This window comes from Panthera tigris, chromosome C1 (assembly GCF_018350195.1).
Source record: "Panthera tigris isolate Pti1 chromosome C1, P.tigris_Pti1_mat1.1, whole genome shotgun sequence".
Lineage (NCBI taxonomy): Eukaryota > Metazoa > Chordata > Mammalia > Carnivora > Felidae > Panthera > Panthera tigris.
In genome coordinates this window covers 216,394,271-216,416,929 of record NC_056667.1, presented here as the reverse complement: position 1 = coordinate 216,416,929, position 22,659 = coordinate 216,394,271, and positions in this window count along the sequence as shown.

The window sequence follows — 22,659 nt, the reverse complement described above, 5'->3', positions numbered from 1 at the left end:
AGTGAATGAGTGTAAGAATGAATGAAGCAGTGAATGAGTGGATGAATGAATGAAGCAGTGAATGAACGAACGAAGCAGCGATGCCCCCATCCTGTTGCCACCGGTCTCCCTGGCCATGCGGCTGCTGGGAGTCCTGCTGGGGACATCGACGCCTCCATTTCCGCCCCTTCTCCGTCTGTCCAGGAAACGGGACAGAAGAGGCAGCCCACCCCCTGCCTCTGCTTGGCTGGCAGCGTCGACCTCCGTCTCCGGTGCTTCTCCAGGATGCGGCTGCGGCAGCGGGGCGAGGAGCCTCCGCTCGGGGCCGGAGAGGTCAGGCAAGGGGAGGGCGCGGTGGGGACCCACTGGCACGGTCACCGTTACTGGGCACAGCACCTAGTCTGTTGCAAACAGTGGAAAAAGGACTTCACCGTTGCTTGCACACCATGAATCAGCGGCTGCCCTTGCTGACGGCGTCCTCGGTGAGTCTCCCATTACCGAGCCCTCGGAGGAGGGCAGGGGTGGCAGCCCAAGAGGGCGTGCCGGTGCCAGCTGCCATGAATGGCCGGCTGGCAGCCTGCCGGCTCCTCTCGGGACGCCTCGTCCACCCCGGCTCGGTGCCCGGCCCCTCCCGGTCTGTGGCTGCGGTGGCCGGGCTGGAGGTGAGCTGGCTCCCCACGCCTGCTTCCACCCTTACTCACTGCCGCGTCATCTTCCGGGAGTGTCCCCACCCGCCTGTCACCTTCCTCCCCGTCGCCTCCCACCTCTATCCGCCTTCCCCGCGGAGGGTGCCTGGCACCTTCTCCCCCGGGTGCTCACCCTCCCCTCCCAGGCCTGTCCGTCAGCAGCGAGCCGGGTCCCTTGGCCAGGGCACAGAGGTGACGCCGGGGAACGTTGAACACAAACCCACTGGGGCGCCCTGTCGGGTGCCAAGAGGAGGCGACAGTTGCAGGTGTTCTGGGCAGAGAAGAAGGGAGAGGTAAAGGCACACTTCCAGGCAGGGAGAGCAGTAAGAGAGGCTCTGAAACGCCAAGGCTGCTTTCCTGTCACTTCTGCTAGACCGTCCTGCAGCCTTGAGAACTCCCTCACAGACTCTTGTCAACCAACCTCCACGGCAGCCCTGCGGGACCGGAAAGATGGGTGAATGACTCTCATTTTACCACAGAGAGAACTGGAGCTCAGAGACAGTAACCGGCTCAGAGTCCACGGCCACAGTGGTGGAGACGGGTGCCTACGGTCCAAGTCCCCTGGTCCGGTCCTCTGGTTCTTGCTGGCCCCTTACTTCTTGATTGGTTGGTCAATACAGGACCGGTTCTATCCTATCCTATCCCATCCCATCCCATCCCATCCCATCCCATCCCATCCCATTCCATTCTATTCTATCCTGTTCCATTCCATTCCATTCCAGTTGGTTTTTTTGAGGACAGAATATTTTTTTTAATTCATTCATTTATTTTGAGAGGGCGAGGGGCAGAGAGAGAGAATTCCAAGCAGGCTCCACACTGTCAGTGCAGAGCGTGACGTGGGCTTGAACTCACAAACCCTGAGATCATGATCTGAGCCAAAATCAAGAGTTGGACGCTTACCTAACTGTGCCACCCAGATGCCTCTATTCTATTCTATTCTATTCTATTCTATTCTTTTTTTATGAGAGAGAGAGAATCTTGTTTTTTTTTTTTAATCTTTTAAAAATCTTTCATATAAGTGGAATCATACAATACATGGTCTTTTGTGATTGGCTTCTTTCATTTAGCATAATGTTTTCAAGCTCCAGGGGCGCCTGGGTGGCTCATTCGGTTAAATGTCCAACTTTGGCTCAGGTCGTGATCTTGTGACTCGTGGGTTGGAGCCCCGCGTCGGGCTCTGTGCTGACAGCTCGGAGCCTGGAGCCTGCCTCGGATTCTGTGTCTCCCTCTCTCTCTGCCCCTCCCCCGCTTGTGCCCTATCTCTCTGTCTCTCAAAAATAAATAAATGTCAAAAAATATTTTCAGGCTTCATCCATGTGGTAGCTTGTATCAATCCTTCATTCCTTTTTTAAAAAGTTTTATTTATTTATTTTTGAGAGTGGGAGAGGAGCAGAGACGGGGGAGAGAGAGAATCCCAAGCAGACTCCACACTGCCAGTGCAGAGTCCAACCCGGGGCTCAAACCCACGACCTGTGAGATTGTGACCTGAGCTGAAATCAAGAGTCGGTTGCTTAACCGACTGAGCCACCCAGGCACTCCACCTTCCTTCCTTTTTAATGTTGAATAATATTCCATTGTATGCGAAGACCACATTTTATTATCTACTCATTGGTTGGGTTGTTTTTGCTTTTTGGATACTATGAATAGTGAACATTTTGTGTGGATGTGTGTTTTCATTTCTTTCTGATATAGGGCTAGGAGTGGAGTTGCTGGCTCATAGGGTGGGTAACTCTATGTTCAAGCTTTTGAGGGGATGCCAGACTGTCTTCCCAAGCACCCAGCAAAGTGGTGGTGTTTCATTCCCACCAGAAGCGCATGAACATTTCACGTTTTCCACGTTCTCACTTCCTGTCTAAGCCATCCTTGTGGATGTGAAGCGGCATCTCACTGTGGTTTTGATTTACATTTCCAAAATGACTGATGATGTTGGGTCTTTTCATACACTTATTGGCGATTTGCATGCGTTCTTTGGAGAAATGCCTGTTCAGATACTTTGCCCGTTTTTTTAAAAATTGAATTTTCTTTTTATTGTTGAATCATAAGAGGTCATTATATATTCTAGATACAAATCCTAGTTAGATATATGATTTGCAAATATTTTCTCCCATTCTGTGGGATGGGTTTCCACTTAAAGGTGTTTGTTTTTCAAAGCATGAAGGTGTTTTCAAATCTTTTTTTAAAAGATTTTATTTTTAAGTCATCTCTACACTGAATATGGGGCTTGGACTTACAACCCTGAGATCAAGAGTCACATACTTTACAGAATGAACCAGCCAGGAGCTCCTCAAGGCACAATAACGTTTATATTTGATGAAGTTCAATTTATTTTGTTGTTGTTCTTATTCTTTTAGCGTCATATCTAAAAGCCATTGCCTAATCCAGGTTGTTAAGATTTATCCCTAGTTTTTTTTTCTAAGAGTTTTATAGTTGTTTTTTTTAAATTTTTTTTAACGCTTATTTATTTATTTTATTTTTTTTTTTTTGAGACAGAGAGAGAGCATGAACGGGGGAGGGTCAGAGAGAGGGAGACACAGAATCTGAAACAGGCTCCAGGCTCTGAGCTGTCAGCACAGAGCCCGACGCGGGGCTCGAACTCACGGACCGTGAAATCATGACCTGAGCCGAAGTCGGCTGCTTAACCGACTGAGCCACCCAGGCACCCCAAGAGTTTTATAGTTTTAACTCTTACATTTAAGTCTTTGGTTCATTTTGAGTTAACTTTTGTAATATGATGTGTTATGATGGGAGGTAAGGGTCAAATTTAATTCTTTTGGATATAGATATCCTGTTTCCTAACACCAATGATTGAAAAGATGACTCTTTTCACTTGAAATTATTTTGGTACCTTTGTTGAAAATCAATTGAACATAAATGTATGGGTTTATTTCTGTACCCCATTCTGTTCTATTAATCGATATGTCTATTCTTATGCAAGTTCCATACCATTTGATTACTGGTATTTTGTAGTTAGTTTTACAATCAGGAAGAGTGAGTCCTCCAGGTTTGTACTACTTTTTCAAGATTGTGTTGACTGTTCCAGATCCCTTGCAAATATCTATGAATTTTAGAATCAGTTTGTCAACTTCTACAAAGAAGTCATCCAGGATTCTGATAGGGATTGCACTGAATCTGTAGATCAGATTGGGGAGTAGTGCCTCCTTAACAATATTAAGTCTTCCAATCCATGAACATGGGATGCCTTTCCATTTATTTACTTCTTCTTTGATTTATTTCAACAATGTTTTGTTGTTTTCAGAGTGTAAGTTTTGCACTCCCTTTGATACATTTATTTTTAAATATTTTATTATTTTTGTCGCTATCTTTAGGGTTTTCTACTTAGGTAATCATGTCATTTGTAAACAAAGATAGTTTTACTTTTTTGGTCGCAATTTGTATATCTTTTGTTTCCTTTTCTTATCTTATTAGAACTAGCTATCACTTTCATGAGATGTTGAATAGGAATGGTGAGAGAGGACTTCCTTGCCTTGTTCATGATCTTACCGGCAAAGTGTCTAGTTTCTCACTACAGATTATGATGTAAACAGTAGATTTTCTGTAGTTTCACATTATTTATAGTTTGTTGAGAGGTTTTTTTTTTTATCACAAAGGCTGTTGAGTTTTGTATAATATTTTCTCTACATAAATTGGTATGACAATGTGATTCTCTTCTCTAGCCTATGGATTTTCAAATTTTTTTTTTTTTAACGTTTATTTATTTTTGAGACAGAGAGAGACAGAGCATGAATGGGGGATGGTCAGAGAAAGAGGGAGACACAGAATCTGAAACAGGCTCCAGGCTCTGAGCTGTCAGCACAGAGCCCGACGCGGGGCTCAAACTCACGGACCGCGAGATCGTGACCTGAGCCGAAGTCGGACGCTTAACCAACCGAGCCACCCAGGCGCCCCAACTAGCCTATGGATTTTCAAAATGTTGAACATGTTTGCATTTCTGAAATAAAGCCCGTTTTATCATAGCGCATAATTCTTTTTATATATTGTGTTGGGAATTCTTCATCTATGTTCAGGAGAGATACTGGTCTGTAGTTTTCTTTTCTTGCAATGTCTTTATCTAGTTTTGATATTAGGGTCAAATTGACTCAATATAATGAGCTCCAAAGTACTTTCTCTGCTTCTGTTTTGTGGACAAATTTGTGGAGAAATGGCATCATTTCTTCCTTAAATGTTTGGTAGAATTCGACAGTAAAACTATCTGGGACTAGTATGTTCTTTTCTGGAACAATATTAAGTATTGAGTTCATTTCCTTAATAGATATAGGCCTGGTTAGATTCTTTCTTTCTTTCTATGTAAGTTTTAGTAGTTTGTGTGTTTCAAGAATTGGTCCATTTTACCTAAGTTATCAAATCTGTGGGCATGGAGATGCTCAAAGTATTCCTTCATTATTTTTGTAATGTCCATGAGATCATTCCTGATGGCACCTCTTTCATTTCTGATATTGGTAATTTGTGTATTCTCTCTTTTTCATGGTTATCTTGTCTAGAAATTTATACATTTTATTCATTTATTCAAAGAACCAGCTTTTGTTTTGATTTTCCTTGAGTTTTTTTTTCAAATTTCATCAATTTCTGCCCCAGTTTATAGTATTTATTTTCTCCTGTACTGAAAAAGAAAATTAAGTTGCTCTTATTCATTTAATTTCCTGTGGTGGAAACTCAGACGATTCATTTTACATCTTTCTTCTTTTCTAATATAGGCATTTAGAAGAACACATTTCCCTTGAAATACTGTGTTTTACTGCATTGCACAAATTTTTTATAAATTATATTTTCACTTTCATTTAGTTCAAAACATTTTTAATTCCTCTTGATGCTTCTTTGACCCATGTGTTTTTTAAGAAGTATGTTTAATCTCTAAATTTTTGAAGGTTTTCTAGAAAATTTTCTGTTATTGATGTGCAGTTTAGTTCCATACTTGGTACGATTTCTATTCTTTTAAATTTGCTATGGTATATTTATGGCCCAAATAAATGTGGTCTATCTTTGTGAATATTCCATGTGAGTTTGAGAACAATATTTATTCTGTTGTTTGATGGAATATATTTTTTTTAACGTTTATTTATTTTTGAGACAGAGAGACAGAGCATGAACAGGGGAGGGTCAGAGAGAGGGAGACACAGAATCTGAAACAGGCTCCAGGCTCTGAGCTGTCAGCACAGAGCCCGACGCGGGGCTCGAACTCACGGACCACGAGATCATGACCTGAGCCGAAGTTGGCCGCCTAACCGACTGAGCCACCCAGGCGCCCCTGGAATATTTTTAACATATCAATTAGATCAAGTTAATTGATAGTGATGTTCATCTGTATCTTCACTGATTATCTATTACCTATATCTTATTGATTATCTGTTTAAGTGATTTATCAATTACTGAAAAAGGAGCTGTAGTCTTTAATTATGATAGGGGATTTAGTTTTTCTCCTTGCATTTCTATTAGTTTTTGCCTAACGTATTTTGATGCACTGCTGTTGGGTGCATACATGTTAAGGATTGTTATCTCTTCTGGGAGAACTGGCTCTTTTATCATGCAATGTCCCTCTTTATCCCTGAAAATTTTCTTTGTGTTGAAGTCTACTTTGTCTGAAATTAAGATAGGTATCCCAACTTTCTTTTTGTAAATGTTAGCATGGTATATCTTTCTCTATTCTTTTACTGTCAATTTATCTGGATCTCTATATTTAAATTGGGATTCTTACAGAAAACATGTAGTTTGGTTATTTTGCAATTCACTCTGACAATTGCTATCTTTACTTGGCACATGGAGACTATTTCTATTTTTTTAAATGTTTATTCATTTTTTGAGAGAAAGAGATATAGAGTGAGTGGGGGAGGGGCAGAGAGTGAGGGAGACACAGGATCTGAAGCAGGCTCCAGGCTCCAAGCTGTCAGCACAGAGCCTGATAGGAGGCTAGAACTCACGAGCCATGAGACCTTGACCTGGCCGAAGTTGGATGCTTAACCTACTGAGCCACCCAGGTGCTCCTAGCTTATTCCTATTTTAAGTGATTATTGACAAAGATGGATTAACGTCTACCACGTTTGTAACTGTCTTTTATTTATTGTACTTGTTCTTTGTTCTCTTCCTCTCCCTTTTATGCTTTCTCTGGCTTTAAATGAGCATTTTATATAACTTAATTTTCTCTCTTCCCTCAAGATATCAATTATACTACATTAAAAACAAACTTAGTGGTTGTTCTAGAGTTTGTCATGCAAATTTGCGAATAATTGGCCCAATTTCAATGAACACTAAACTGTTTCACAGACAGTGGAAGTATCTTATTTCCAATCCTTCCCTCCTGCACCTTACAACTTTGCTGTCATGTGTTTCATATCCACAGGCCATAACCATCTCATCCATTGTTGCTATTATTATTTTGAGCAACTATCAATTATATCCATGAAGAGTAAGAACAATAACAGATTTTGTTTTACCTTCATGTATTCCCTCTTTGATGCTTTTCCTTTCTTTATGAAGATCCAGGTTTCCAATATCCTGGCCTTCTTGAGCCCAAGGGCTAAGGTCAGGCCGGCACGGGAAAAGTGTTAAGAAAGTCAGGTGCTACGGAGACCAAGGGATGGGCAGGGAGGGCAGGAGGTGATGAACTCCATTGGGGCCTTGGGGTCATGCTTGTTTTGGTTGAGTGGGTTAAGGACTCTGACAACCCCCAGAGTCCAATAGGGCTGTTCAGCAGCCTTTGCTAGAAGTTCTCACCAGTTTAGGACAAACTCATGCTTATTTTGGGGCTGATTGGAGAAGAGAATTTTTCCCTCGACCCTGCACTTAATCTGCCCTCAAATTTTGCACATCAAACTTGGATAACATACATGCTCATCATCTTGGAGGCTTGTGACCCCAAAGAACATTCTTAAAATTTGTATGGAAACTTCAAGTGTTCTAATCTTGGATATGAATCCAGGGCTGGCAAGCTAGCAAGGATGGGCAAAGGAAACGTCTCTCTTTCCCCATGAGGCTTGCAGAGATGTGACTCAGAGCCACTTAAGTGATGTGGGTGACATGAGGAAAAGTCAAGGTTGATTTGTTATGTGGAAGAAAAATCTCATTACAGTATATCTTCCGACAAAGACCAAAAATAGTGAAAACTGCCTACATTTTGAGGCTGAAAATAGACAGACTAGAGAAAAACTTGATGTTCTCTTCAGGAAGATTGTGGTTAGGGGTGAGAGAATAGAGCAGCCCCTAGGGGGAACCACAGAAAAATGAGAAGGGCGTTAAGGGAGACCCTGTGACTTGCAGGGCTGGGGAACCAGGAGGCTGAGTTCGGAGCTGGCTGTGGTGCCAGCTCGTCCTGTGCCTGATGAGTCATGGTCTTTTCCTGCCTTGGTTTCCTCATCTGTAATGTGAAGAGTTTGTACTAGATGCTCTCTCAGGGAGCCTTCGATTCTCAAATTCTCTACTTCTCTGGATTGACACATTCTGACACAATATGAGTTTTCTCTTCTTTTGTTGCACCAGCAGCTGGAACGGACTCATGGGGAACGAGAGGCATCTGTTGGACTGAAGGGCAAGCTGAGTTAACATTTCTCTCCTTTGCTGACTCACAACATCCAATTAAACCACGAGAGAAGTGGTTTTGGTTGGCAAAGCGTGTGTTCCCTTGGTAGGTGTTGAGGAAGCAGACGTCCTTCGGGTCTCTTACAGAATCAATCAGGGCAGACGTCGTGGTGTTTGAAGAGAAGGGAGAAGTGAGGAGCATCGGGAAAGTTATGAATGGAGAAGGAAAGCAAAAGCCAGGGCTGGGTTCTTGGTACCGTCTGCCTGTCCCAGTCCCAGGTGCCTTTAGGGCTGAACTCTGGACCCAGCTGTCTTTCTTCATATCCTCACCTTGCCATGATGTTCAGGGCTCAACTGTCTGGGTTCACACCTCTTCCCTGCCATTTATTAGAAGGGTGAGCTTGGGCAAATGTCTTACCTGCTCCAAGCCTTGGTTCCCTCACCTGTAGATGCCAGAGGTGCCAGGGGTACCTGCTGGAGTTGCAGTGAGGTTAGGTGAGGCAAAACTTGCGATGCCCTTGGCATTGGGCCTCCATTTGATGGTGGTCATTATCACTTGAGGGCGATGGCAGACGTCTCTACCAGAGTGCTCAGAGAGCCTATGGCAGATGAGGCTTCCTGACCTTGGGCGCCCCCGTCCAGGGACCAGGCCCCCCCCCACAGAGACTCAGAAGGCTGAGAAAAAGATGAAGGCTCAGGGAGGCTCCTGATGGTAGACGAAGAGTTGGCATCATTGGGTGGTGACCAACACCAAGATCAAAACCAAGCTTCAAACTGGGCCTAAGACCTGAAACTCAGCCTGCCTTACGTCCTCCATCAATAGGGCAGAGCAGAACAGTCAGGACTGTGTCTTTATAGAAGACTCCCAGCTGTGCTGAGGGCCCAGGAGAAGCTTCTGGCACTGAGAGGGAAAGTTGCTTTGGGAGGAGGTAAGAAAGGGGCTCAAGTCAAAGGGATGCATTAATCCCCCCAGAATGGCCAGGAAGGACCACTGTGCCTTTGAGTCGCAGAAGCCACGAGAGCCAAAGTACAGATGTCACTGGAGCCAAGTGGTAGGGCACGTGGGAGGGTCTGGTTGGCACAGCCTCCCTGGGATCCAGAAGCTCAAGCGTGGGCACTGGCACTGAACGTTGATGAGCTCTGAGTTGGTTTGCAACTCTACATTCTAACTCCCTCGCAGACGGATGGCATCCATGTCTGAGGAGTGGTGGGTCATGACAGGATGACTCCTTGACCTGTCCTCCCTTCGGGGCTCTTAAATATATATGGGATATATGTACATATTGTAAAACACAAATTAAATCAAAAGTTGCTGATCTGGAAAGTTACTATGACATAGAGTGACTGGTAATATCATGTGACAAACCAGGGAGAATCATTTAAAATTTTTTTTTAGTGTTTATTTATTTTTGAGAGAGAGACTGAGTGTGAGCCGGGGAGGGACAGAGAGAGAGGGCGGGGTGGGGGGGGGAGACACAGAATCCGAAGCAGGCTCCAGGCTCCGAGCTGTCAACACAGAGCCCGATGCGGGGCTCGAATCCACAAACCGCGAGACCATGACCTGAGCTGAAGTTTGTTGCTTAACCGATGGAGCCACCCAGGCACCCCCAAGGAGAATCATTTTTCAGTAAATAAGTTCTTTTTTTAAAAATTGCTTGTTTTGAGAGATACAGGGCAAGTGAGCAGTGGAGGGGGGGAGAGAGAGAGAGAGAGAGAGAGAGAGAGAATCCCAAGCAGGCTCCAGGCTGTCTGTGCAGAGCCCCATGCGGGGCTCGAACACACGAACTATGAGATCGTGGCCTGATCGAATCAAGAGTCCGATGTTTAACAGACTGAGCCACCCAGGCTCCCCCAATAAATAAGTTCTTTCATTGGAAGCTTTCAAAGAACTCACCCAGAACAGGAGGTGCAGAGAAAATGTAACGTGTAGCATTTGACTTCGAGGAACACGAAGCCAGACACATTTAAGGAGAAGAGGGCATATGGGCAGATAGAACACTTTTATCTTAGGGAATGGTCTTCAGCCGTCTTTGCAGTACGTAACTGTTGCAATTACTACTAACCTAGTCTATTCGGCAGCTGTGTTATGATAGCAACCCATCCTCAGATCTCAGTGGCTTTCGACACTGAACGCTCATTTCTTTATCATGTTGCATAAAGGTGGCTGTGGGTGGCCTGCCGAGGCTCGGAGCCACGCATTTTGCAGTCTGGACGAGCCTAACCTGGAGAAAAGGCAATTTTGGACCCACCGGTTTTGCAGCAGAAGAGAATGTTTGGGTGTTGCAAAACACACTGATGCGTTTCCGTTCTACCTTAGCTACTCATGCCGAGCTCGTCACCCCCGACAGTGGGGTGGGGGTTACAATCTGCGTGAGAGCAGGTGCTATGAGTCAACGGCAATGGGAGGGAATATACACTCTTCTCGTGGAGAAGAGAATGAAAATCGGTGGGGAAAACGATACACTCTGATAGACCCAGCAGTTTTCCTCTCTTCCTTGTAGACAAGGGAAAAAGAGGAGACTACTGGAAATTTCAGATTGACTTTGCATATGGCGGAATGAGTGGATCATTAGCTGGAATCCTTAAGTCAAATGCAGTGTGTCCTCTTCTCTAAGCAGCAACAGATTCTTGGAACGCAGAGACGGCCGTTCGTTTGGAATTAATGAAGACCAGATATTTTTAGCCATGTTTAGAAGTGGAACTCTTCCCTAAATAAGCGCTTTGTCTCAGAAGGATGATCGAAACCCTTCTGGAAGGCCTAATGGCATGGCTGACACGTCTCTGTCCATGTCAGTGTCAGGTGGGGTTTGCAAACCGCGTCGCTGTCCTGTGCGCACCACGCGCCCCGCCGGTGTCCCCAGCAGCCACGCCACACACCTGCTTCAGACGAGCCTGAAGTTCGCTTATCGGTTTGTGGTAAGGTTGGAATCTGTTTCACGAAACACAGTCTGTTTGAATCGGGAAAGAGACTCGGTGGCAGAGGAAGGGAGGAGAGGGAAGTCTTTTCAATGAAGATTCTCCCTGCTTCAGCCTTCTAGAGGGCAAATCCCCGAGGCTGAGACATCAGGTCACAGTAAAGCATTCCTTGGCTATGTTCAGGTTGTCTCTCACGATTACCTGCTTTTGTTTTGCAGGGCATTATGGGCTTCAAGAAAGGGTGTCAAGCCTTCTTCTCCTTTTCCTTCCTCTCTTCTTTTTTTTTAACGTAAAAATTTTTTTTTGATGTTTATTTATTTTTGAGAGAGAGAGAGAGAGAGAGAGAGAGACAGAGCATGAGCAGGGGAGGGGCAGAGAGAGGGAGACACAGAATCCGAGGCAGGCTCCAGGCTCCAGGCTCCAGGCTCTGAGCCATCAGCACAGAGCCCGACGCGGAACTCCAACCCACGAACCATGAGATCATGACCCAAGCCGAAGTCGGACGCTTCACTGACTGAGCCCCCCCTTTTTTGTAATGATGAAAACAAAACAACTATGTTTACATAAATTTATGCCTGGAAGTTAATTTTTTAATTTTATATATTTGAGAGAATCAGAGAAAGTGTGAGTGGGGACGGGGCATAGAGAGAGGGAGAGAGAGAATCAAAAGCAGGCTCTGTGTTGGTAGCGCAAAGCCCAATGCGGGGCTTGAACTCACGAAACCGCGAGATCATCACCTGAGCCGAAACCAAGAGTCGGACGCTTAACCGACTGACTCTCCCAGACGCCCCTGTTGCCTGGAAGTTTTAAACTCTAAGCCAAAAGATCCCTTTCTCCAAACTGAAGAATCGTGCTTCAGGACGCATCAACTTGATGCTGCGGTTAGGAACCCCCTCCTGCTTCTGCCCTCTCACCATGTTCAGAAAATTTGGAAACTAAATCTTAAACCCAGAGCTAAGTTATTTGATTTTCTTTCTGATTTTGTTTTTTTTAATTATTATTATTTTTAAAAAGGATGTATTTTTTTTTTTATAAATTAAAGTTCAGCTACCCTCTGTCCCACCCTTCCTGAAACCATTTTAACTCATCGTGTTCTCTCTCGTTCTTCGTTCATCCATCTATCTGTGTGCGATGCCTGTACTGTTCTCAGTGTTTTCAGGACCAAGTTCTGACCTCCTGCTGTGGACGTAAGTGCGTAGCTCCCTTACCCACGCCATCCCCTTCCCCCGGTTGGTAATCATGTCATGTGATTTGGTTCAACAAGTCTTCCATTATTATGAGAGTTATAATGGCCTCTTCTTTGGTTTGCTTCTCTAAGGGCTGATGCGTCTTTCCTCCCCAAGCTTCTTTCAATAACCATCAAACACTTCACTCATCTATGTGTTTTGTAAGTTCCTGGGACCTCCCTTTTGGAGACCCCCCACACTCTTGCTCTGGTTCTGGCCCGCTGGTTTCCAGATGGGCTGCACAAGCTGCTGTCCTTCATCATCTACTTGGAAATGTCCTTTTTCCTGCATCTTCTGTTAGATCCCTGCCTCCCGGAGCCCTGGTTTTCCTCTTTCTTGGTTTTCTTTCTCCACAAGGTAGAGCACATCCTTTAGCAGACTCCTGATAAAGGTACCGGGAAATAAATATTTGAGATCTGGCCTAATGGTGTCTTTACTCTGCCCTTGTATTCTATTAATATCTGGTCGTATGTAGCATTCTAGGATGGAGACATTTACTCTCGCAGACGTTTGAAGGCACCACCTTGTTTCCAACGTTGCTTCTGAGCATGGTTGACAAGTCTTCCGATCCCTAATGCTTTGTATAAAACTCCCCCCTTTTGTTCGTTTTAGCTCTCAGTAAGCTTTTAGGATCTTTTCTCTTCATCAGTGTTTGTGAGATGTCACCGTAAGGTGCCTTGACGAGGGTCCTTCTTCATTCACCAATTCATTGTTCAGTCCCTCTGATTCAGGGATTTTTTTTTTTTTTTAAATTACTAATCTGATAATTTCCTCCCTTTGGTTTTCTGTTCTTTCATGTTGTGATTCTGTTCCTCAGATGTTGGACCTCCTGGATGGGCCTGTAGTTTTCTTGTCTTTCCTGTTTTATTTTCCTTCTCTTTGATTTTTGGTTATACTTTCTGAGGGATTTCCTCTAGTTAACGTGCCAACATCTTATATTGATTGTTTTTGAAGTTTATTTTGAGAGAGAGAGAGAGAGAGAGAGAGAGAGAGAGAGAAAGCACTCCTGCACACGAGCAGGGCAGTGGCAGAGAGAGAGGGAGGCAGAGAGAATCCTAAGCATTGCCAGGATGCAGGGCTCAAACTCATGAACTTCGAGATCATGACCTGATCCAAGAGTTGGATCAAGCGTCGGATGCTTAACCGACTGAGCCACCCAGGCACCCTTTGATTTCTTTTAGTTTTGCTATGACGTTTTTCCCAGATTTTTGGCAAATAAAAATTGCATATATTCATGGTGTACAACATGATGTATACATTTGAAACGATGACCACAATCAGGCTAATGAACACATCCATCACCGGACGTAGTTACCACGGCGTGTGTGTGTGTGTGTGTGTGTGTGTGTGTGGTGACAATACTTAAGACCAACTCTCTAGCAAATTTCAAGAGTACTAGACAGTGTTAGTGGCTATCGTCACCATGCCATACATCGAATCGAATCCCCGGGACTTATCTTAAAACCAAGTCTGTGCCCTTTGACCAACATCTCCCCACTTCTCCAACCCCCTCAGCCTCTGGTTGCCATTGTTTTATTCTCTGCTTTTCTGAGTCTGGCCTTTTTAGAATTCACAGAGAAGTGAGATTTGTTGTGGTGTTTATAACTTCTGAAAGATTTCTTGATCAGTAAATATTCTCATTTCAGAACAAAACACCTTTTCTTGTTCTATGGATGCAACATATATATTTTTTTGCTTTCTGTGAGTATTTATTATTACCCCGTGAAAAGTTTTCTCCGCTCCCTGCATTATCTCTGTTTCCTCTAAGTCCCTTAATTAAATAACTAACTAATTAATTTCTGTTTATTATTTAAGTTTCTGCTTCTGGGGTGCCTGAATGGCTCAGTCGGTGAGACGTCCAACCCTTGATTTCGGCTCAGGTCAGGATCTCACGGTTTGTGGGATTCAGCCCCTCGTCGGGCTCTGCGCTGACAGCACGGAGCCTTCTTGGGATCCTGTTGCCCTCTCTCTCTGCCCCTCCCCTCCCCTGTCTCTCAAAAATAAAAATTTAAAAAAAGTGTCTGTGTCTTACTCCTGAGTTTCCATAGAGGCCTTGACTGGTTGCCCAATTTTAAGAATGTGCGGTGACAATCTAGTTGGAAGCTCTATGTTCACAGGTGGGGCTTGTCAAATAATGAGCTTCACGGGAGACTGAGGACTTACCTATTTCCTGCGGGACTCTATATATTAGCATCCAAACATGTTTCCTTTGGGTCCCTGAGTTTCTTAGTGGGGTCGCTTTCTGGTATCTGCTGGGACGGTGTTATGGGTTGAAATATGTCTCCCCAAAAAAGGCATGGTCAAGTCCCCAGCACTCAGAACGTGATCTTTGGAAGTGGGGTTGCTGCAGGTGTGATAGGTTAGGAGGAGGGCACACTGGACAGGGTGGGCCGCTAGTCCAAAGTGACTGGTGTCCTTGTAAGATAGACATGTACAGGGACAGGCCATGTGACAACAGAGACAGAGACTGGAGGAACACTTGCCGTCTCTGGAACCTGGGAGAAGAAAGGCAGGATCCCCTCCTGGAGGCTCGAGAGGGAGCGTGGCCATGTGGACACCTTGATTTTGAACTTCCAGCCTCTAAGACTGAGAGACGTTAAACTTCTGGTGTTTGGGGCCTGCTGTCTGTGGCTCCTTGTGACGGTAGTCCCAGGACACAGTTCCAGAGAGTACGGACGACTGACCGCTGCTTGCTGCGGAGGCTGAGGGGCCAGCGGCTCGGAAGGGACACGTCCTCAGGACAGTGAAGATCATACTCAGTGGCCCTCGTCCCTTCCGTTGTCACTGTAGGGTCTCACCTTGCCCTATTCTTTTTCTTTTTCTTTTTTTTTTTTTAATAATTTATCATCAAGTTAGCTAACATACAGTGTATACAGGATGCCCTCGATTTCAGGGGTAGATTCCCGTGATTCATCGCGTCCATACAACACCCAGGGCCCATCCCAACAAGTGCCCTCCTCAATGCCCAGCACCCACTTTCCCCTTTCCCTTGCCCGCCCTCGGTTTGTTCTCTGTAGTTAAGACTCTCTTATGGTTTGCCTCCCTCTCTGTTTGAAGCTATTTTTCCCCTTCCCCTCCCCCATGGTCTTCCGTGAAGTTTCTCAAGATCCACAGATGAGTGAAAACATATGATCTCTGTCCCTCTCTGACTGCCTTATTTCACTTAGCACGATACCCTCCAGTTCCATCCACGTTGCCGCAAATGGCAGGATTTCATTCTTTCCCATTGCCAAGTAGTAGTCCGTTTCGCCCGATTCTGCGCCCCGTGTCCCCAGGGCCTGCAGTTTCTTTGCTTCCGTGGCTCTTGGACGTAGCCTCCTTGTTCCTCTGGAGTGAGGAAGGGGTGATCCTCACGGGGCTGCCGTCTAGGCACCTGCGTCCTTCGCACTCAGACTCCCAGCTAATCCTTGTGTTTTCAGCCTCAGCTCACTCCTGAAAAGTATCTGGAATCTCCTGTTCCTGAGCGACCCACAACCACATATCAAACGTCCTGTCCTCAAGTTCCTCAGCTGAAGGGAATCCGCCAGGCTTCTGGGACCCCCCCAGGTCTCCCCCACAGAATTGAGGGTGCCCTCTTCTGCTCCCCTCCCCCAGTGTCTACTCCATGCATTCTCCCAGACCTCTTCCTTTGGTTTCCATCTCACTTGGGGTTTATGCAGGGAGGTCCTGGAGGGACGTGTCCGTGTCTGACGCATCTGGGCATCACCTCTACTTCCTGGCCCAACATTTTCACAAAAGAGCCCCTCAGCACACATGTGTGGAATAAATGAAGGAATTGAGATTGCTAAAAAAAAAAAAAAAAAAAAAAAAGAACCAATCCACCCATCCTTTCTAAATGGAAATTTATATTTCAAAGTTTAAAAAAATGAGTCAAGATTGGAACTTTGGTGTAGTCTGATAATTGTAAAACCAAACATCTCCTTGCTCAGAGTTTTGAATTCCAATCAACTGCGAAAGTTTCTTGGCTCGTCTCACGTTTGGGTTTGACATCCTTAAAATTAATCGGCTGAGCATGGTTTATAGCTCACAAAATTCTGGGAAGAATGCTATATTTCTCACTGGGCAATTTTACACAGATTTTCCTAGAGCCAGCTCAGTGCTGGTGATCTTTTCATTCCCCCCAGACGGAGGGGTCTAACATGCTCCCCCATAGTTACCTGTTCAAGCTAAATAAAAAACTCTTTCTGGAGGGTGTTTCTTCGCAAGAATGCACATTGTTTCAAGGTATTTCCTGGGCACTGGAAGTCAAAGACTTGCTGGAGGGCTCAACGATCTGCCTCATGTCTCGCTGGGCAGATGCTTTAGTGAATGTCTAATTTCTATTTTTGGCTTTTGGGTCCATGTGCCATGGGCGACAAAGACTTCACTTCCTCTCTGTTTGGTTCAAAAACGGTTTTAGGAAAAATCACGGGAAATCAGGATGGGGCACATTTTGACTATTAGCAGAAGTCATCGTGGAACGACCTTGGTAAAGATGCAGTGGGCCAGACTGATCAGCTAGCCCAGGACTCACATTACAAAGTCACCCCGTGGGGGCATCTGGGTGGCTCAGTAGGTTGAGCATCAGATTTCGGCTCAGGGTAATGATCTCATGGTTCATGGGTTCGAGCCCTGCGTTGGGCTCTGTGCTGGCAGCTCGGATTCTGTCTCTCTGTCTGTCTGTCTGTCTCTCTCTCTCTGCTCCTTCCCTGCTCCTGCTCTGTCTCTGTCTCTCAAAAAATAAATAAACGTTAAAAAATAAAAAAAAAAAAAGAAAGTCGCCCTGTGAACCGTTTTTATTTCTGCATCAGGCAGGACTCCTTTGATTACAAGTGTGGGAAACCTGACTCAAATTAGTGTAAAAAATGAATAACTTTTGGCTCACATCATCAAAGGGAAAGTTGAGACGGATGGGGTGGGACCAAACTGTGGGGTAGACTTGGTTTTAGGACATCTGGAACCAGGAAGCTGATGGCACCCTCCCTCTCTATCTCTCCCCTCTGCTTTGCTCTCTCGGGCTGGCTTCCTCCAATGGCTGCAAATACGGTGGCTCCTGGGCTCATAGCAGAGAAAGCCTGAGACTGGCTGGCTCTGGGCACAAGCTGAAAACCCCTGAGAAGAGCTCGGTTTCGACCTCCCGTGTCCTATAGCCCATCCCTGGATCAGCCAGTGGAGGTGGTGCTGGAAAGTTCTGCAGGAAAACGACAGCTCTCTTTTGAAGCACGTGATGAGAGGGCACATGATGAGAGCACATGATGGAGAACACAGGGTTTTCCTTCCTAGCCTCACAGCCTGGTGCGCTCTAGTAATTGCAGGTGAGATGTCTTTTCTCTTTAGACCCTCAAAAAGTGTTGCAACAGCATCATTTCAGCAGTGGGTTGGAGCAGCGGGAGGGTCGCGGCAATACGCAGGAGTCAGGTGCATCGGGAGCGCGGCAGGGGGTAGCCAGCCCAGCAGATCTTTTCTATCATTGCCCTTGAGCTTGGGGTTGGGTGGGGCTGAATGTGGAGCATCAGACGTTTATGGCCTGGGGCAGGGAAAGAAGTGGAGGCTAGAAATCAGGTAGAGGCGACTGTGGTTGAGAGAGCCCTGGTTCCTGGAGGGTCGGCGCTAGACCTGTCCCGATGTCGCCCTGCACAACTGCCGCGCGGTCCGTAGGCGAGGAAACTGGGCAGCAGAAAGCTGAGCTGACTGGTCCAGACCCGTGGGGCGTTAGCGGCACAGAAGGCACTAGGGCGTCATTCTCACTTCCCGCTATGCCGCTCGAGGAGGCTTGCGACCGGCTCGGGGTGGACGGAGGAAGCCCAGCTGCCGTCCGGCTGTGGGGTCAGTGGAAACCTGAAATCCTCGTCTTTAGTTGGTCTCACCATCCTTCTTCTCTTGAAAGAATACAGCTGCGTCTCTGGAGCATTTGACGTTAAGCTGCCTCTGGAACCTCACGCACCCCCTGTCCGAGAAAGTCAACTCCAGCCCCGTGGGCAAATCTGAGCATCTAACTACAGGCGCTTGCCCTGAGCTTCGAAAGTGCAGGCTGTGCAGGCAAGCCGGGAAGCCTGACACTCTCCCTCCATCCACCCTGAGTCCCTTCTAGGAATCTGATTTTTATCTTTAAAAAAAAATTTTTTTTAAATGTTTATTTATCCTTTTGAAAGAGAAAGAGTGTGAGTGGGGGGAGGGGCAGAGAGCGAGAAGACACAGAATCCGAAGCAGCTCCAGGCTCTGGGCTGTCAGCACAGATCCTGACGTGGGGCTCGAACCCACGAACTGCATGATCGTGACCTGAGCCAAAGCCGGACGCTCAACCGACTGAGCCACCCAGGAGCCCCCTGATTTTTATCTTAAAGGCAGAAATGCCTGTTAACTTTCCTTTTTGTCCTTTTTCAGTGCTTTCTAAGCATTGGCGAGAGCAGAATTTAATGCGCAGGACTGTCTGTCCTCAGGAATGCTCACTTCTCTGGCCGGGGACGAGGTGCTCCCAGGAGAGTGTTGACCGGAAGTGCTCGTCGACTGTGTGCCCTGACCCCCCACCAAGGAAGATGCAACTATTTGCCCCTCTAGTTGATGTCTTTGTGGAGGTGCATGTGGAGCCGATGACAACGTGATCATCCTTTCATTTTAGGGATCTCGTGATCTTAAGATCAGGGCAAATTATGCCCAAGTGGGACTCCGCCTATAATGCTGTAGTCTTCCTGTCTGCTTGTTGTTCGCTGAATCTATTGATGCTTCTTGGGAAGATCCTTTTGGTCTCAAGCAATATCCTTGGGGCTGAGGAGTTGAGGGCGTGGGCTGTGACCCAGAAAAGGCCTTTGCAAGTGTGGAAGGCAGTGAGGCAGCTTGTGACTTGCCAGGGGATCAGGAGCTCATCTCTCAACCGGGGACAAAGGTCACGGTGATGGGCTTCTCTCAATTCCCTAGGTGTTAGCCCAACCCGTTTCTTTAAAAAAATTTTTTTAAAGTTTATTTATTTTTGACAGAGAGAGAGAGAGAGAGAGAGAGGGAGTGTGTGAGCCTGGGAGGGGCAGAGAGAGAGAGGGAGACACAGAATCCGAAACAGCTTCCAGGCTCTGAGCGGTCAGCACAGAGCCCGACATGGGACTCCAACCCACAAACCGTGAGATCATGACCTGAGTTGAAGTTGGACGCTTAACGGACTGAGTCCCCCAGGCACCCCAGTCCATCACGTTTCTGAACATTCCCACAAACTAAATGGGTCTCCATGTCAACTGAGATACAGCATTTACCACCTCAGGGTCATGTCCGTTGTGTTATTTACACTTTCTTCTCCATCGGCATGGACTTACTACGTTGAATTAAAATGGTTTTTGAGGGGAAATCATTTCACATTAGAAAAAGAAAAGAATTACGATTCTACTTAAGGGCATTCTTCCACATTATATTATCGCATAGATGCGATGGTGCGATTCATTATAATAGTCTGGACCTCTGGGCAGATTTTACATGTTTGCTGGTTTGATGGGGACTGCAAACGGCAGATGGAACCGATCAGAAGAAATGCCACGGGAGAGGTACCAAAAGAACAGTAAGAGAGGCCGTCTTTTCAAGAGAAGAGGCTCAAAGCCCGAGAGGCAACCAGGACCAGGAGTCCTGTGTGTGACTGAGCTGGAGACTAATTAAACACAATATGGCATCTTCAGTCCCGTGTGGGTCCAGCAGTATTTCTTCTTTGTGTCTGTCACACGATACACATAAACACAGCTGTTGGAACTGAAAGAAACTTCAGAGCTGATGTACTAGGCCTGTACTGGTCGGGGGTCTGTACAGGGAAAAGGAGCACTTCTAGCTGTTATGGGCAGAAAGGGTTCCATTGTGGGGAAATTTGGGAGGGTCAGTGGAGTAGGCTTGGGGGTTGGGCCTCCGGGAATGATTCCCAGGACTCCCTAGTCTCTCCCCTGGCCCTTTCTGGAAGGTGGGGACACAGGGGCTTCCCTGGAGAGCCTGTGTGGCCACCACCTGGGGTAGGAATGGACAGGGGTTGGGGAGGGGCGTGGACACATCCTTGGCTATTGCCTGGAGGCTGGAATGTGGACTCTGTGATGCCCAGCCCAGCTGCCCCTGCACCCCCACCACCCCTTGGCACCTGGGAAGCTGGAGTTTCCTTTAGAATTCTGTCTACCCTCTACTCTGACATTTCCAGAGGAGACAGCTCCCAGCAGCCAAGGACAAGCCTCCAAAATGGGTGCAGGTGTGAGCCATTAACGGCTGACACCCGCTTTGGCTGAGGTGGGGGCCCCAGGCCACCAAGGGTCTGGAGGAGGCTCCCTAGCACCCGCACACTCTGCTTGCCAGCAGAAAGTCTCCGGTGTGCATCCCTCCATTTTTCCCACGTCACACCAGAACATCCACATGGGGAAGCCTAGCTCCCACCCAGAGCCCTAAAAACTAGCAAACCTGGGAATGGGATGTGCAGCTCTCTAACTTGTGCCGAAAGGTATGGGGAGAGGTGCCGAGGTCAGTCCAATGCGACCTTCAGTGGGAAACTGAACTGAGAGCTTCTGTGGCTTATGAGGTCCCTCAGGTGGCCGGGGCCCAAGACCCTCGATGTTTGGGTCAGTGCTGACATTTGAGATGGTTTCCTCCTGGGACCAGGTGGGGGAGAGCAACTTAGACATTTCAGTGACAATCATAAATCCCAGTGATTAAGGGAGAAAAAAAGAACCCATAGGAGCCTGGGATGAGTTGCCACCACCTGCCACCAGCTTCCAGAAGTTTCTCTAGTCACAAGCGGTGTTGGAAAGGGTCTAGATCACCTGAAAGTAATGTAACCTTGCGTGTCAACTATGCCTCAATAAACAAAAACAAAAACAAAAACAAAAAAACCCACTAATTCCTAAGACCAAGCAATATTTGAAAGGAAATGGTTGTATTCTTTCAAAAAATTTTTTTAATGTTTTTATTTATTTTTGAGACAGAGAGAGACAGAGCATGAGCAGGGGAGGGGCAGAGAGAGAGGGAGACATAGAATCCGAAGCAGGCTCCGGGCTCCGAGCTGTCGGCATAGAGCCCCACGCGTGGCTCGAACTCACGAACAGCGAGATCATGAGATGAGCTGCAGTGGGACGCTTACCCTACTGAGTCCCCCCCAGGCGCTCCGGAAGTAGTTGCATTCTTAATTGCAAAGAGAGAGTGCTGAAAGGGAACATCTAGGACAGGCTTGTCCGGTTAACCTCTGCGGGGCCACACTGCTTGGGACAGGAAGTCTTAATCTGAGGTTGCCTTATTTGCAGCAGGTGATGGCCTTGGACCCAGGGATCCCCCCAGTGCTGAACTTGCGGATACCAACCAATGAAGTGCAGCCAATGTCCCCGCAGCAAGGGGCCCGGTCCGCGGCTACCCTGTGCTGTGGGGTTGCAGGTGGGAGCACCGGCGTCCCACGGGTAATGCGGTGGCCACGCTGAGCCTCTGCTCATTTCTTCTTCATCTACAGGCGCCGGGCAGGGAATTGCCACAACCCAGGCCCCCATCTCTGTCCCCTAGGCTGACATTCTGCCCGCTGAACCTTAAGCTGCGGAGGAGAGAGGCTGGCTGTGTGCATGGAGGTCTCTGTTCTTGGATGCCCTGCGGAAGATTTCCATGAGGATCTGGGCTCGAATACAGGCAGCCAGAATTGCACAGCTGTTTAGGAAGGACAGTACACTCTCAAGGTGGGAGAGAGGGCAGGTCCAGAAGTGGCCACTGCCCTGAGGCTACAGGGGTCTTTTCTTTTTATGGAGGTGGGGGTCTTGGGCCACAGGATGGAGTGATGTCTACTGGGGGCTCCTGCCAATCATGAGGGAGAGTTTTGGACCCTACAAGGTTTGCACTGCCTCCCTCCCGGCAGCCTTCCCCCACGGAGGAGGCAGACTGAAATACAAATGCATTATAATGAACCTCGGGGGTCACCCTGGGGCAGAAGTTCAAGAGGTGAGCACAGGTTTTGCACCTGGTCAAAACTCCTGGTCTGTGGAGTTTTGGTCTGTGGCTCCTGGTCTGCCAGCCCCCTGGGGTGTTACAAGCGTCAAGGCCATGATGTTGAAAGCCACAAAGGCAAGATGTTGTACCCTCAGGCTTGTAAAGTGTCGCCCCGGGTATCACAGCCCAGGCCTCCCAGCTCCTGTCTAAGCTGCCTACTCTAAGAGGGGACAGGCTTGGTTTCCAACTGTCTCCCCCTCTTCCCTACATTTAAAGGGGATAATCTGTGGAGAGGAGTTAATGATATCTTTACACTTGGCTGGACGAAGATCTCAAAGTCATAAGTATCTGTTAGACGTTTCTTCATCTTTCCCGTTAATCTCACAAAGAGCCCCATGATGCAGAGCAGGGGAGGCTTGGGGGTGTTGGAGGCCAGG